The sequence below is a fragment of the Numenius arquata genome, chromosome 11 (genome assembly GCF_964106895.1).
Source record: "Numenius arquata chromosome 11, bNumArq3.hap1.1, whole genome shotgun sequence".
In the NCBI taxonomy this organism is placed as follows: Eukaryota; Metazoa; Chordata; class Aves; order Charadriiformes; family Scolopacidae; genus Numenius; species Numenius arquata.
In genome coordinates, this window is record NC_133586.1 from 4,840,691 (window position 1) to 4,853,493 (window position 12,803).

Consider the following 12,803-nt stretch of genomic DNA (forward strand, 5'->3'; position numbering starts at 1 on the left):
GTCCAAGATTCTGCCCTGGAGCTCTTTCTAGTCTGGTCCATGTGGAAGCAGGGTGCTGCCATTCCAGGCTGGATGTAGCTACAGCATTCCTGGGGAAGGTGTGCCAAGGCACAACCTTTCCTCTATTGTGTATGGTACTGTGGTCCCTTGAGTCCCGCCTTTCCTTTCTCTTCGCCCCTCTTGGTTAAATCTGGTCACAGTTTTAAAGCACTACATCTGCTCGGTGATTGAGAGAGATATCTGTCCCCGCGCTGCATCGCATGCTGTGGTGTGGGCTCCAGGAGTGTGTATTTGGGAAGGATGTTCTCCGGAGAGACCCTGGGAGCTCCCTGCTCCACTTCTGGCACCACCCAGAGTTTCTGTCTTCCAGGTACACCACAAAACTCGTCTTTTTCTTTTTCTTTTTTTTAAAGGGTTCTGTCGCTCTCTTTAGGCCACATAAAATGCATGGTATAGGGTGGCAGCTGTAAGGAAGAGACTAAGGTTGACCTAAGATCATTAAATTTTGTGTGCCTTTTTGGTTTTGATTTCCCAAGCTGTAACTAAGGGAGCTGCAGATCCCTTTTCCCTGCTCCTTCTCCAGATCTGGAGTGTTTGCCCTGGTTCACATGAGCCAGAGGCTTCTCCTGTCCTTCTTCCGAAATCGGCCACAGCATTTGCATCTGGTCCTGCCCAATTTGACACACCTCTCCAGGGGCACTAATTTTCAGTGCGGCCGTTGTCAGTCTGGGTCTTTTAAGATTAAAAGTTTAATGCCCACAATTTGTCAGTGCTTTTGAAAATCTTGGCCAGATGGCTTTATAAATGCAAGGAAATAAAATGATAAATGCCAACATGGTGAAAATGTGACTGTTCAGAGATATTAAAAGGATGGCATTTCACAGGGAGTCTCTCGCACTCCTTTTTTCTGTCCTAGAATGCCCAATTTTTTCAACAAGCCACTTTCAAATATGCAGACATGGAAAGCTCCTGGGTTAAATTTATCCCTTCCGCAACTCCACGGGCTTCAATAGAGTTGCACCAACACTTGTCCCATCTTTTGTAGCTGATTAATTTATGTTCATTTTACTTCTCTGGTGCCAGTGAAAGAATTTAATAGACCCTTATTGTTCCCTGCAGATACCCCCTCTCTGTGCGGAGAGGCATCCAGCTCTTCTGTGGGTTGGCATTGTTGTTCTTTCTCTTTTTGATTTCCTTCGTGTGACGGAAAGAGATTACACTGGGGGAGCTAACTGTGTACTTGGCTCTCCAGGGAATTCAATACACGCCTGCAATTAACCTGCATTTAACTGGCCATTGGATGTTGCTATTCCTCTACAATAAACACAGATGGTAGGCAGTTTTGACTGAGTATTTGTATACTGCAGGTTGGCACAGCTCAAGTCAAAATAAATACAATTTCCAGACGGCACAGATCCTTGCCTCCTCTTTGCTTTTTTTGACAGAGGAGGGGAAAATCTATCTGAATAGTATCCAAAAAAGCTTCGTGTTTGGCCCCCAAAATAAATATTTCCCCTAAAAGCTGAAGTTGATTTCAGATCTCAGCCCCATCAGTCTGTCAGGGAGACAGTAAAAGGGGAGAAAAAATTTAATCAGGATTTAGCAGGGAAAGTAATTCAGTGGGAGGGAAAGTACATTTTGAATTGCACTTAATATCACAAGCTCTCATCTTGCTAGTGCTTGGAACGTCGCACAGCTTTACTCCTCTCGTGGGCAGCTCGAGTTCTGTGGATTAAAATAAGATTTTGGAGGTTTGTGGGCGAAAATACATCTTTATGTGTTTCTCAGTCTAGAAAGTGAAGAGAATATGTTCCAACCAGAGTAGTTTTTTCTTTACTTGTTTGGAAAGGGAAGGCTGTGGCATGGAGTGAGCACCTCATTAGCTATTAATTATTTTTCTCATTCACAAAACCAAGAGGTTTCCTCCAGTGCCAAAAATGGGTTGTCTGTGGGAAAACCTGAGCTCTGGGAAGATTTTAAAAAATAATAAAAAAAAAAAGCACGGTTGTTAAGTTTAAAGAAATTGAGCTAAGCATATAAAAAAATCTGCCACCAGGGTCAAACTTGATGCCATGTGTATTTTTTTTTTCATTAAAGGAGTGCAGATTTTGAGCCCGAGCTATTATTTCCGGTGACTTGAGGCCCTCCGGGGGCAGCAGTGAAATGGAAAAGAGCACGGCAGCCTGCTCCTGGAACTGATGCTCACTGAATCTGAAAGGTCATGTCATGTTTTCTGGCAATTGACTCAATGGGTTTGGATTCTACAACATAAGGTCGGGCCGTTTTCACTCAGCACATGTTTACTGGGGAATGTGCCTTCCAGTTGTTTTCACATTGACCTTATTACCCTGCCACACTGATGAGCCTGGCACAAAAACTACTTTTTGTATTGCTGTGTGTACCACACTCCCTCCTTCCCCCCCCACCCCCAATATTGTTACTTTGGGCTGCAGATCAAGGATTTGGTGTATGTATTTCCCCCACTCCTACCCTGCTGCTTTCTGTCCCCTGTTGCAGCACAGATGCGCAGAAGCCCATTGACTGCATGCTTTGGAAGGACAAGAGGGTGCAATGGGACCGACTGATGTTTGATTCCCTGGTTTTTGCGATAGGAAAGCTGGGGAGGAGAAGAGGCTCAGGCTGTGGATTGCAAACTCGAGCAGGAGGGTTTGCAGCACCTGGTGTAATAGCCCTTCCCACTGATCCTGCCGGAGACGTAGCCACGAGTTGGATAGATGCTTGGAGGGCAGGACTCACAGCCCAGGGCTGGGATGTGCTCCACACTGAGCAATGTTAAAGGGGATGGAGGCAACAGTTTCCTCTCCTCATGGTAAATCTGCTCCTTTAGTGCAAAATATACTGGCCAAGCTTTACAGGGATAAATAAAATACTGCTGCTATTTCTGCAAGCGCATTGGCAGCTCACTCTCCTTGCAGCCACAAAAGTTCTTGTGCTAAGAACACAATATGTGTCTCTGCCACCTTTTCAGGCTTAAAAAAAGTGTTTTGGGCTTCTGTCAATTTTAGGAGTTATAAATTAAAGACGAGAAGTTTATTATTACTTGGAACGCTCCTATGTTTTAAGCGGTTTGAGACAAAAAGGAGCTAAGACATTTGCAAAAAGTCATTGACAGAGACAAGGAAATAAACCCACGAGTGCTTTCTCCTACGCATGCATTGCTTAACCTTGTCCTGCCACCCGTTTGTCAGCCCTGGCTGCCCCAGTAAGAAAAAAAATGTTGCACTGCTTCGTCATTGTTTGAATATTGCTCTTTCAATAAGGTCAGAGCAGACTTGCAGCAAATCCACTAGTCAGAGACCGAGCCACACTGTGATGTTACATGGGAGTGTCAGGACCTCGGGAGATGAGAATTTTGATTCTGGTTTGGAGTTCGCTGTCTGAGCATGGCACTGGCAGGTTATTTTTGGAGATAACTTCACAGTCTGCTGAACAGAAACACTGTGTAAGACCTAGGGATCAGTTATTACCTTAGTACCAACAAGTTATGAAGAGGCTCAGGTGCAGGAGCTGCAGACAGGACTCGGGGCATGTTTCTGTCAACAAAATGGGAGCCTGTCTCAGAGTCTTCAAGGAACGCCGGCTACATCTACCAGGATGAGGGCAATGTCAGCAGTGTTTGCCACTGACCAGTTTGATTTAAAAAGGAAAAAAAAAAAGCCTAGTGGTCAGTCATTATTTGCATCAGGATAGTTTTTCTCTGCGAGTTGCACTTCAGGAGGAAACTTGCTGGAGAACTGTGAAAGAGACTTTCTCAATGCTGTGGGGAATGTGCCACAACTGGATTCCTAACACAGCTGTCTCCTGTGTCACCTGCTTGTTGCTGGTGGTCTGAATCTCTTCGCTGGATACAAAGCACCCTTCAGAAATAGTCAGTGTAGCTCTGGAACAGGAACTGCTACAGCCTCTTGCTGTGTCCAAGACCAGTAGACAGGCGAAAGGGGAGGAGGATCAGCACATTAACATAGCTCCTCTTCTTCAGGGAGGTGCTGGTCGTGCTGTGTAGATGCACTGGCTTCGTTACCAGATAACCAGTGGGCAGTGTAGAAAAGCCTGTCACGGCAGATTGTTCCCGAAGTCTCACCCAGAATGTGGCTGCTCATGCAATTTTTAGAACCTTAATTTTTGCAAGACGTGCAAGCTCATCTGGTTTCCTGAGTCCATCTTGGCTAAATCACTGCCTGACCTAAACCCTAAAACGAAGCTTTCTTGAAAAAAATCCTGGCTCTAGTATTCACAAAGTAAACACTGTATACTGAAAAGTACAGACTGTGCAAGCATAGCAGCTCTAGAAAATAATTCTAAAAGCGTATTTGTTAAAGTCTGGAAATTAATATTCATCTCGCCTAGAGAACCAAGCCAGAGAAACACATGTCCATTTTAACCCAAAATGGAGAGTCAGTGATACGTTGGCACTGTGTGGAATTCCCTCATTTTACAATCCTATTGATTAGACTATTTGCTTTGATTCTTATAGTTTGAATATGTTTTCCCAACAGGTTTGTAGTACTGCATACATACTCACTTTGACTGGAAGGCATTTTAATGGCTCAGACTGCTGATTTCACAAGAGCCCGAAGGGTAAAACTCCTTGGAAGAGTATTCAAAACTCAAGTAGTTTGTCTTGGAAGCAAAAATTCAGTTTAAACTGTGCAATACCCTTTCTTAACTAAGATTGCAAATGCCCTATGGCTGGCTGTTCTGTTCTCACTTTAGGTGACGGCTGTGGATTAAGAGCCTGAGGCTTTGGCTAACATCTCTAGGCGAGGCAATGCATCCCCAGGGTCTAATTCAAGGAAAGTTGTGCAGGTGTCATAATTAGCAGTTTCCTGTTAAAGCTCCACAAATAAGCTGTAATCCTCAAGGCACTAGTCTCCAAAACCCCTTGCAGATTTGTTTTCAGACCAAATAATATTCATCTGTAACCTTTTTTTTTTTTTTTTTTAATTGCCCAAGCTGCACATTTAACTACCCTGGACCCACTGGCTTAGATTTTGCCAAAAATCAGATGTGACCAGGGATTAATGGTTCCAGTTGCTCACACTACCTAGTCACCACACCTAGTGCAACTTGCCCTTAAATGAGGCTGGGGTGCACAATAGGTGAGTCAGAGCTGAATGGAGGACTTTAGTTTTCTATGTTATCCCTCCTCGCCCTTCAAGGCCAATAAACATGTCATAAAGGGAGGAAAAAACGTGAAAAGTTAGGAAGCAAAATACAGCCTTTAATGGTCTCTACATGTGCTGCAGCCACCTTCAAGTGAAAGTTGAGGTACCAGATTTTTTAGCACTTGGACAAAGAAAGCCTCCCCCCTCCCAAACGCAACGGCACGTGGACTCCCAACACAAGTGTTCTTGCACTAAATAACGCGTGTATACATCTGCAGCGAGGGAAAAAGCACGAGAGGGAGGAGTGTGGTAATTGCAGTGTGAGCACATGTCAGGCAGATAGAGGGAAAGTTTCTCAGAGCCCATGATCAGCAGGGCATCTGAGGACTTCAGTGTTTTTCACAGTACAATAAAACTACCAGTGCCAGCTGGAGTCTTCAGCCAAACCGTATGCCTTGGAGCTTATATGTTTCACATCACTGAAGGCTACATAATACTTTCAGCTGGCATTGCATTCCATTTGATATGTCTGGGGATGGAGATAGTTAGTTAAATAATCACATCAGCTGATGTGTTAGTTCAAACAATGGTTCCTTCCCCCTCTCTCCAAACACATTTTGAGAGTATTAGTTTGGAAGAGGGGCACAAAAGCTTTTCATCTCTGTTTTCTTGATCTGTTTCTTTCTTTGTTTAGCCTCTAAGTGTTGACAGGTTGTGATGATGTTACTTCTCTTGGCGTGAATTTTTGTGAGACGAAAAGAAGGATCTGGTCAGGTTTTTCAAACAGATCAGAGATAAGTCAGAGAGAAATGAAAGCTTCAAGGCTTGTTTATTCTGAAAGGGAGAATTTAGCCTCGGTACTGGATAGTGTGGGTATCACCATGTGCTATCTCTTCAAATTGCAAGTAAAAAATCCAGAAGTTATATACTGCAAAGGACATGGGAACAGAATCCTAATTTTACTATTTAAATGTAAATAAAATATACTTTGGCTAGCCAGGAAAAATCCTTGGTCTTCAAAAGTCCTTTTAAACCATGAAAGCAGCACCTGGGGTACTGAGGTGTTACGGAAATATCTGCCTGGTGTTGTGACTCTGTGCCAGGTTTGACAACGATCATGGGACTGTCTAGTTGATCATAAGCTACACAGAAATGGAGAAAGAGCTGCTGCAGGGACCTATGGCTAATCATCACAAATAGTTCTGTAATATTTTCTTTTGTAGATCCTTTGTTGAAGTTTAAGGTGTGTTTTTCAGGGATTCAAATTGAAATTTTGGAGCTGGTTAGATATTTGGGTCCATGACTTTCAGTGTATGGATCTAGGGGTTATGGATAACATGGGAAAAGGAAAAATAACATAGATAAACTTTTTGGTCAGTTCATTTTGGGAAGGAAGTCTCTATTATCAATGAGATTTTAGCAATACATCTGGATTAGGGTTTGTTTGGGAGGCTGATCTTGCACAGCAAAGATTTCTAGATCTGACACAGGCTCTGAAGAGATTTTTGAATCGGCTTTGCACATGGACCATCAATGATGCAGCTGGTGGAAAAGTCTGAGGCTCAAAGAGGGTCATAGAAGCAAGGTTTAAGAAGACCTGGATACCACAGAAAGGCCCAGCTGCATGCACCTGTGTGCCTTCATGAAGGACAGTGACTGATTTGACTTATTCCAAAGCAGGGGTTTTCACTAAATGCAAAGAACAGCTGTCACACAAACAGATTTCCTAATGGAGAAAGAAATGTCATGGGTGTTTTGAAGAACCTACCCCACCAGAACCTTAAAACAAAGAGTGAATTGGAGCTTCTTTAGTGAGATCTAGGAATAGAAAAGAGGAATACTGTTGGGATGTAATGAATCCCACTCTGAGTTTCCAGGTGCAAAACTATTTTGCTTCCCCGTTCTTGCAGAGTTTATTGTGCTTGTCTGCATAGGTTCCTAAAGGTCTGATACCTTTCCCTCCAGGTGATCTCAACCAGCATTCTCTACCATAAAAAAAAAAAAAAAAAAAAAAAAAAAAAGTGGACAGTCCTTAATCTTGCAATCTTGTGTGTCACATACAGCAAAAAACCTGGGCAGATGGACAGGAACAGATTCCAGTTCAGCTGGGCACCTGCAGGGCAAATGTAACACCTTGTGTTCATTTCCTCTTTACACACTTTTGGAAGTAGCGGTACGAATGCTTGCGTGGTGGGGAAGTTTTTCATATGAATGTAAAACAATGAGGATGAAGGACAAGTTAGGATTTAAGTACCCAGTTTCATTCTTGTAGCATGTGTTACAAATGAGTAGGCGAGCGATCGGGTTCCCTTTAGTTGCTGGAATGCTAAAATTGCAGAGTTTTGTCTGGTTTAATTCCAGGACTAGAAGCCACAAGGAGGGCAGATTATTAGGGTTTGCTCCATATCTGGTAATGCAGGAAGGATAAGGCGTGTGAAATGGAAAGGTCCCTCCACCCTCCCGCTTACCTGGAGATGCAAAGGGATTTCATATAATGGATTTCATCCTCCTACATGGATCCTTTGCTTTCAGAAGTACTGAAGTACTTTATCTTCTGCATCAGTAGGATTGTGTAGCTGTGTCTTTTCTTTCTTCTAAAGTTTTCATATGAGGATCTTCTAGGAACCTTGACGACCTGTACAGATGATGTAAAAGCAGCTATCTACCTAACTTGGTGCGTTCTTGAACCTGGTTTCTATTTATTTCTTTCATGTCTCCAGCCTTAAGTGTTGCTATAACATAAGTTGTAAGTATGCAATTTTCCCTGACGCACAGAATTTTCTTGCAAACTTTTGGCAAGGTGATAAAACCTGTTTTCCTTTGTCCTTACTTTGCCGTTCAGTGCTGTGTGAGTGCACGTAACTGATGATAATCCATTGCAATCTGTAAACCTGTGTTATGCAAACAGTTCTACACCTTCCTGTTTCTTTTATGTGCAGGAAATCACGCTTATAAAAAAGCCACAAATTGCTACTATAGTATTGTGAAATGTTGAGACTATTTACACTGTAAACGGTGAGGTCAGAAGGCCAGTTCCTCTTTGCTTCCTACGTAATCAATGGAGAAAGCTGGACTCCCTCTTAATATTAGGGTTTGAGTGACTCTTCGGAGAAACCCATCTCTTTCTGTAGCTTGTGTAATGAATGCGATCTCCCAGGTGAGACACCTACATTCATGCTAAATTTAAGTGGTGTGCATATCCCCATTGCTTTCAGTTGTAGCCGTCCCCTCCATGTCTGTCTGAAGAGACTGAAACATTCATCTAATTATGAAGGGGATCCTGTGAAGAGAATTAGAAGAAAGAGCATCAGGCTTTGTTTGAAGTTGTTAAGCGCTCAGAGCGGCCCGGCACAGCAGTGTGCTTCTTGCTGTCTGCACTGCTGAGTACATCGTGTCAAATAATGAAGCCACCTTTGCTCGTGCAATCACAAGCTCTGTTGAGTTGTAATACATGACATCTTTAAGGAAAGCATTAAGAGTTACACATGAAAGGCAGGATCCTTCTTATTTCCTGGCGGCCCTTCAAATCTTGACCTCGTTCCAGGAAGAAAGCAACCTGTGAAAACATCAGCTCCTGTCAGCAATTGCAACTTGGAGAGAGCAGCACGTTTCATATGTTGGAGGAGTTGTGAAAATCCATAGAGCATGATGTGCTTGTGCTTAAAAAGCAGCTGTCCTTATACCTCCACTCTGAAAGCGATGTAACTGTTTACTTAATATTCACCAGCTCCTTGATGCGGGCACTGTGAATGCCACAGGTGAGAGCTGGGTGTAAACTTTGGAGTGTTGTAACTTCCTCCCCACAGGTTTTCGGCAGGAGTGCGTACCATCAAAGACCTTCTCATTCAAGGTAAAAATTAAAGTGATAGATTCCGTCATTCATCTTACACCTGAAAGGTACTGATACTGAAGGACAGAAGTGGGAGATGGGTTGACAGGGTGGTGCTGTATCACTGAGGTGTGAATGGAGGACCTCAAATTGTCTCAGTTCCCCCTTGATATCTGTCTGGAGTTGGGAATATCTTCTCCTTCAGACTTCAGCAGTTTGTCACATTAGGCTATATTATGTCAAGTTATGTCACTCTGGAACCCTATCAGATGTCCTTTATATTTTTGCACGGACTGATTCAAAGGGGGTCAATCAATGAAATCAATGGCAGTGAATATGGGGTAGAAAAAAAGAAATGCTTTCTCAGGCAGTACAGGAACTTGCTGTCGTAGAAGGTTACAGAAGCAAAGGCTGTGGATGAATATCAAGACCTGGCCTCTTTAATGAGATTGCTGATCTTTGGAAAAAACAGTGCATGCAGGAGTATCTCTTCTGTTCTGCCTTTGCTTCTTGGTCCTGCCTTCTTTCTTAATACATTTTCTGCATAACGTAGCATAACCTGTGTTAGAAGTAATAAATTTTGTTCTGAAGCTTGAGGCATGGGTTGCTCCAGGAGGCAGGTCAACAGGCTTCATACCCTCCAGATCATGAAGTAAGGGAAATGTGGTGTGCTGGTCCAAAACCTACCAGTGTTTCTTTAGTGAAAGAACATTTTTTTATCCCCTCTATGACCTGTACTAAATATCTGTCTGTCCCTGCATTACTGAGAAATTCTGTGCAGCAAAAGGTACTTTTGATAATCAGTGCACACTGCTCCTATTCCAGCTACTAGAAGTAAGTGAACGATAAGCCATTTTCCCTGAGCTCCGTAATGAAAATGGCCTTCTGAGTGCCTAAATACTTGAAAATACAAGCTGTGTTGAGGAATTGTTGACAACTTTGAGTTATTCAGTACCTCTCTGCATCTAGTTCAGCTTTTCCAAAGTTCATGAAGCTTTTGTGATAGACTGGATAGTTATCCTGCCATGACCTAGACACTGTTTTGCTCCAGGCTCAGTATGCTCCCTGTTATTAATCTTATCATAGAAAGCCTTGAATAACCTGACTTAAGCCTCTCGGTGATGAACAGTACTAGGTTATGCACCATTTTGATCATGAACTCCTGTACATGAAAATACCCTGGGAGTGTCTGCTTTGAGTGTGTGTATGAGCAGAATTATAAGACCCATAATTTCTGCCTTCTGGACCTACAGGGACAAATCTTTAAGTTTAGCAGAGAAATCTACCAATTTGTTATATTAACTGAATTATCTCCTAGCTAGTAAACAAGGGCTTTTATTAGAAACAGGCAATAATTCATGAGACTTTAGAATTCCTTCTGCCTAATATGTGTGTGTTGATACATAAACATGCTACCCCTGTGCACTTCTGTCTTGTGGCATTTCTGTAGGACTTGTTTCTAGCTTCCCTTCAATGAGCTCTTCATTGCAGAGAAGAACTAAGTCATCTCCCAGGTAATTTTAGTTTTGCTTAAGCCTCCTTCTCATGCTTGAACACCAGTAACCTACTGAAAGTTACTGAAAACCATTTTGAAGTCCTTAATTATTATATCAGTATTTGACTTCTTCATACATTACAAGCATTGGGGCTGCTATTGTAACAGTCAAAAGTGAGTGTAACAGTCAAATGTTATCTCCTTGATAACCACAGGCTTTGGCATTTCAGGCAGTCAGGAGACAGAGGTAACACTTAACACTGAGAACAAGAAAAGCCATTTGGAATAGGATGATATTCCACATACTAGGAAAAATGCACTGGTGGGCCATAGATCTGAATAGTCACAGAAACAGGTGGATAAATTCAGAATCTCTGAACTTGGATCTTTCTTCCCAGTCCTGGCCAGCCTCCCTTTGAAGTCATGTTAAGTCTTTGCATTTGCCTTTGGCGGAGTTCCACACGTCTGCTTTCTGTTACACAAAGAACCTCCTTTTGCTTCTTTGAACATAGGTTTCATGGGTTTTAGGTAATGGCCTCTCAATTCTTATACTGGAAGAGATTGTGAACAGTCCATTCCTGTCCAACCCTTCCAGACCACTTATGATTTTATAGACCCCTAAAATAATTTCTACATCATCTCCTTGCCAAGTTGAAGTCCTACAGAGTCTGTTTGAGCCTTCATCATACAAGTTTCCATACTGTCTCCCTCAGTCTTTTCCAATTCTAATAGATACTCTTTCACGTGAATTGTCCTCATTAGGGAAAAGTGGGATTAGAACCTGGATCTTCTGATAGTGAGTTTTAATTCTAAGGACATATGATAGTGCCCTCTAATATCTGCATTTTAGCATTTGGCTTCTCAAGAGTGTACTATGTTGGTGATGTGAGGATGCACAGCTTTTCTCACTCATTAGGTTATTCTTCATCAGTCTTTTAAGCAACAAAGGAAACCCAAAGGAAGATGAAGGCAAAAGCTCCAATTACATCATGATCCCAAATCCTTGAAAATGAGCTAGGGCTGATGGTGTTTTTTAAGCGGGATATAGTAATGACCTTAGCAGGTCACATCTCCAAGCCAGCATTTACAGACAAACCTTTCTGAATTGGAATAATAGAAAAGCGGGAAAATTGTTTCAGCAGGACCTGCAAACCAAGCAAACATCTGCAGTGTAGATATGCAGTGCACTAGGTAAATTAAATTTGTTTTCTGAAGTCTAGTTTCAACCATCTGCAACCATTTATCTTGGTTCCATCACTTTGCATGCAAAACATTGTAAAAATCTGAAAGCCTACAACTGGCACAATGTTATTTTTTGCTGCCAGAACATCCCCAGAATGTGGACTCAATGCCCTGGGGTGTTTTTTTATTCCTGTGGGAGACTTCATACCATAGCAACCAAAACACAATTGGACCCCAAACAACATCCTAAATATTAAAAGACTCTGGCTTGTCTGCTACTAATGGAACCCCCAGCTCCTATGCTACTTGTTAAAACCCTTAAGCTAATAAGGCACTCATCCAAACACTGACCTTGGGCTGACAAATACAAAAAACCATCCAAACCCAATCAAACTCAGTTTAAAAATTGAATTTTGGGACAATTAAAAAGATAAATAAATAGCTGAAGCTTGAAAATAAAGATGTACCCTAGGGTAATGTTCACGATTTAAAAATTATTTGAAACCCTCAAAGACTTAATGGCAAAGACAGTTGTTTTAGGTTTACTACTAGCACTGGAAGTTAGTCTCACTGTTACTTGGCTGAATAAGAAGTCTTGCGTGCTGGCATCTCTTGAATAATTTTAAGAAGCAACCCTGGCATTAAGGACCAATAAAACATGGGGTTGTTTTCATTAATAACCTTCACTGATTAAATGAGAGAGATAAGGAATAAAGGGATTCAGAAATGGAGGTCATTGTAAATGCACCATTCAGACTATCTTTTCTCTACTTCTGAATCTTCTTTGCGAGTATGAAATGTTATTACAGTTTTCAGATTTACAGACAAAACATGAACAAACAATGACCGAAAACACTGCCTGCAATTCTAATCAGCCACATGCCACTGAGCTTACAAAAGGAATCTCTGACTCTTTTCTCACAGCTGACTTTTTCTCCATTCTCAGTTGTGTTTGGGAACAATCTGCAAATTGGTGATTTAGGCTGCTCTGCAGCCACCTAATCTTGACTCTTCTGAATTCTTTTCAGTGCTAGCTGGATAATACTTGCATTAAGCTATAGCAGCCACTTGTAACCCCTTTTCCACTTCACTGGGCATGGAGGTGTTTGAGTTTCCTCAAACATTCTTCAATCTCAGCATAAGAGTGGAAAATGCATTGGGTGTCTCATTG